Raw genomic sequence first — 4938 nt, 5'->3', positions numbered from 1 at the left:
TGCAAGGAAGTACAAGTTTCCAGGAAGAAAACTTGATATAATATCTTGATTGACTTTTGTTAAATTTAAATGGGGCTGATAGTTGTTTGCACTATCTGTACAATCTGTGATGCAAGCAAGTCCAATAAGTCCAAAATTCTGATACAGTACAAGTGGAGACTAGGAAGTAGAGTTGATACAGTGGTTTGCCAGTGATGAATTTGTATTGAGGGTCTTTCAGTAGTAAATCCAGAGATGTTTTACACCGTTTTTTAACTTTGGTGTTATTGCTACATGGTTTTCGCTGTGTTTTGCTTAAAATATATCTGCCATTCATAGTGAGGATTGGGCTTTTTATTATGTACATATTGCATAGAGGCAGAATAGAGGCCAATAACCAGTTCCAATGTAATAGCTACATTCACACATTCATGGTGCTTCTTGACAAAGTGCAGATTAAACATATTGAAGCAATTAGGACAAAGCACAGCAAACAGTGGATTCTTTGAAAACTGTATCTTGGATGTTTTCTGTTGTTGTTGTTTTTATTTCTGTTCTGTAAACATAATGAAAGAAATAGTCAATAGCTGAAAAAATTAATAATTGTTTTACACATATTTGTTTGGACACCAAGACTGATTAACTTCAACAATTTAATGCAACATAAGTAGTTACTTAATTCACTTAAATTTTTCTTTTTTCTGAAACACATCTTTCTACATGTACATTATATCTTTCTTAAATCATTTACTAGTTATCATAGCCTACAAAAATAAATGTATATACTCTTTTTTTGGTTGTTAACCACACAGCTTTAAGGTCACTGAGGTGTGTCTCTAGAGCACCAGTTTGGACTCTTGATTTATTTAGATTTGTATAAATATATGATCAATTGTAGTTCTGTTATCAGTGGTAAAGCCTGAAATAAGTTTGTTTGTATCCATATTTTACAATCATTTGTTAATATAGATTTACTGCTGCTTTGTACACCACTATTAAAATCAATGTTGAAATCTGACCTAGTAGTAAGAGTGAAAACGTTCTGTTGACAGAAGGGATCGCGAATGAGCTTTCTGATCTATAAATTTTAGCAAATTAAATATAACAACATCTGGCAGATATTTCACTTTTAAAATCGTTATTTCGATTCAATAAATACTTTGACAATTATGTTATTCCAACACTACGGTATTCAATAAAGTACAAGCAAAATAAACTTTAGATAGCTCACCTCAGCTGCAGTTGTCCCAGTACGTCTTCTGCACTTCTCGTCTTCAGTTAAAGCTCAGGTTACAAATATGTCGCCAGGCAGTAGTTCAAATCGCAAATAGTTTAGTCCCTCGACTTATGGGTGTGTCGATAACGTTTTTGTGTACTTTGATATCACAAAAAGTTTGTAAGTGAACGAAAAAAAATATCAGCTACTAATCGAGTCAAGGCTTCTGGCTGCGAAAAATTCTCACATGCTCGACCGAACACTCCAAGATGGCGGACGCCAACAAATCTCAAATCATGGTCTTAGTTACCAGTCCTCTTCGGTTCGAATCATCACATCTTAACACGAAGAATCCAAAATCGCTTTATACTAACATGATAACATTAGGCTCGAGACTACGTCCTCGCCTAAAAATGAATGTTGTAATAGTTAATTAATAGTAATCTAGAATTAACCCACTCTCGATTGGAGTCTGTTCTGGATTTGCGCTACCTTTTCGCCGCGAAGGAATTTTGTAAAATTTCGCTAGTGGAAAGAGGTACTGTAAGAACAGTATCAATAACTCAAAAGGAGGAACTTCTTTGTAGCTCTGAATTAAGACGTATGATAAAATTTTAGAATAAGAAACTTTCGATATATGGTTTTCATATTGTTTTTGTCAATTTCCTTTTGTGGCAGATTTTTTGAGAATCAGCTTTTCTTTCGTGTGATGACAGACACAGGACAGAACGAGAGGTGGATGAGAAAGATGCCGAAGATGAATAGGCACCGAAAAACGACAAGAACCGTCAAGGACTTATCTTTAGAGGGCGGGGAGTTTTGGGATACTGTATTTCGAGGACTGGACTGGACTAGTAAAACGCGGACTAGTAAAACGCGGACTTGTAAAACGCGGACTAGTATAACGCGGACTAGTAAAACGCGGACTTGTAAAACGCGGACTAGTAAAACGCGGACTCAGGTAAAACGCGGACTTGTAAAAGGAGGACTAGTAAAACGCGGACTAGTAGAACGCGGACTTGTAAGTTCGTTGATTGTTTTATGTGAACAGGCAGTTGGTTCCATAAGTGTGTTACTTTATATGTAAAAGAATTATGGTAAAATCTGTTATTATATGAGGGTTGGACAAGATTGTGACCCCCGTTCCTTAAGCTATAACGCAAGGTACGTTGTTCAAATAAGTTTGAAATGTAGTTAGGTCCGTTGTTCTTAATGCAGTTAAATAAAAGATATAGCGACTGCAGGAATCTTCTATTTTCAATCTTCTATTTTACGCTGTAATTGCCTTTGAAGGAATACAAAGGCATAAGCACTGCTCATTCTGTATAGTTTTTATCCTTTTAATTGATACATCTTTTAGATTTAATTTTAACCCTTCGAATCCTAAGGGGCTCTCTATTTTCCCCTCAAATATCCATACTAACACTTTAAATCGTTTTTACTGTTTTAAAATAGGTACAACCATATGCAAAGTATATATTTTAAGAAACGTTATAAAAAATAGTTGCTGATGCAAACCAATTTCACCAACAAGTCCTCTTTCAGTCTTTCTTTACAGTTTCTGTTTACAAAAGACGCAGGAGGTCAAGTCCATTAAATGTATAGTATTTTTGTGCTTTTGACATAGAATTTGTTGTCTTCCAATGAAGCACTGGCCACAGTTATTACACCTCGTTGTTTCTGGTAGCCTGTTACAGTTGCACACTGTAAAATAGAGCAAAAATAGAGCACCAGAATAATTTAAATCCTTGTGTTCTTTCATACCTTGTTAAAGGCTTGACATGTATAATATAACACCAACAACAGTTCTTTATCAGTGGGGATTGAAGAAAAAAATGGAAACATCATCACACAGTTGACCCCCATGCAAAAACACTCCAGGATATCACGGGACTGTTTGGTGTCCGTCTGCCAATTTCTAACTTCAAATTCCAATGTTAAATTCACATTAAATTTTCAATATTTCTTAGTTGTCTAAATTTTACTAATTCTTTAAAAAAACTATCACTTGCCAAACATCCCCAAAAATCACTCAAAAAATTACAAAATACCGCAATACATAGATACATGGGATGAGTGAAGTTTCCTTGGATTCCTTGAAACACCAACAAGATATTTCCGTTTAAGGTGGCTGATAATGGGTTTCAGTATTTCCCAGTCCTTATACTTTGGTTCAGGACTTAAAGCCTTCATCAATTGCTATTACAGTAATGGTATGAAACAAATGTTCAATCATTCATCAACAAGTTGTGATCATTTTCTTGACAATAGTAGTTCCCCGGTAAACAGTTGTAGTACTGTCCCATCAAAGTGCAATGGCTGGAAAATACCGAAAAGCACATGACCTTCAGGTGAAACCGCACCTTACAGTATTACCAATACACTGCACTTTGCTAAGTCTTAAAACTTTACATTTTCTAGTCGTCTACTTCAATCGTTTATTTGTATTGTGTGAAATACATTTATAAATTGAAACCATCATGTCATTAAGTAATAATGCAATCTCGACAACGTTCTAGATATTATATTATGCACACTAATACAGCTCATGCAAGCCCTGTGACTTACACAAACACAGTCGGACTGAGTGCTACTTAAATAACTGCTTCGTGGTTTCTGCTGTACTGAACCCTGCCTTTCAAGGCAAAGCGCCCGATTTTAAGCTTCTCAAGCTTCTCAATGTTCTTGTTCTCTTTATTCGGCTTTCAATGCATGCCTTTTTTTTTCGGGCAATTAGGTGTCCGCCCCCCCAGGTCCGAAGGTGCCCGTACGCCTATGCTGGGAGGGTGGTAAAGAATATTTTCTGGCCATGGCTAGCGGCGTGCGAGGTACTGCGTGATTTGACGTACCGCAGTTTGGCGTGAAACGTGAAATGACCTACAGTATTTCCTTATTCGGGTAAAGATCCGTGAGCCGGCTCTCCGCGGGGAAAAGCCAAGATCTAGCGCACTCCAGTCATCCGTTAAGGAACTTCAAATGAAAACAAACAAAACAAAACAAAAGACAAGTAAAGCTAATAGAACTCTTGGATTCCTGAAAAGGAATCTAAAGATTAACTCTACTGCACTCAAGTCCACTGCCTACAAAACACTGGTCCGACCTACCCTCGAGTATGCCTGCACCGTTTGGGATCCATACACACAGGGAAACATCTATAAGCTCGAGATGGTGCAGCGTCGGGCAGCGAGATTTGTCCTTGGCAGATACAACAACACATCTAGCGTAGGGGACATGCTATATGAGCTCGGCTGGACTTCCCTTCAAACTAGGAGACAGACACTTAGACTCTGCATGATGTATAAAATTCATGAAGGCTTGATTGCCATGGACGCCCAAGAGTTCATGACGCCACTTCAAAGGAGATCGCGGCACGTAAATTCAAATGCGTACAAAATTCCTCGCTCAAAGACGGACTACCACATGTACTCATTTTTCCCGAGAACGATACGAGAATGGAACAGCCTGGCCAATGAAACAGTTAATTTACCAAACTTGACGGCCTTTAAGAAATGCCTGCCGTCTGACCAAGCGCTAAGCAAACGATGCTGACTTTGACTTTTTTTTTGTATCTATTTTTATTCATAGCATTTAAGCCTTTCTTTAATTTGAATAGTATTTATTTATTTTGTTAAGTAGTAGATTGACTAACTGTTGACGAAATTTTAGAAAAATCTGTAAGAGCGTTTTCAAGTAAATCAAGAATGAAATTTTCAGAAAAACACCGTTTGTAAGAAATTATAAGA

At 37.0% G+C, this 4938-nt stretch overlaps 1 long non-coding RNA gene across 1 annotated transcript; it reads right to left on the bottom strand.

The window, feature by feature from the left end:
* Positions 1-330: 330 nt before the first annotated feature.
* Positions 331-1609, bottom strand: LOC144661343 (uncharacterized). The gene is made up of 2 exons (XR_013572261.1): positions 1211-1609; positions 331-535 (listed from the first exon to the last, which is right to left on the bottom strand). It is a non-coding gene; the product is annotated as an uncharacterized LOC144661343 (long non-coding RNA).
* Positions 1610-4938: the final 3329 nt, after the last annotated feature.

This window comes from Oculina patagonica, chromosome 7 (genome assembly GCF_052425735.1).
Source record: "Oculina patagonica isolate OP01 chromosome 7, crgOcupat, whole genome shotgun sequence".
Classification (NCBI taxonomy): domain Eukaryota; kingdom Metazoa; phylum Cnidaria; class Anthozoa; order Scleractinia; family Oculinidae; genus Oculina; species Oculina patagonica.
The sequence above is the reverse complement of the archived record's forward strand: the minus strand, read 5'-3'. Positions and strand labels throughout refer to the sequence as shown.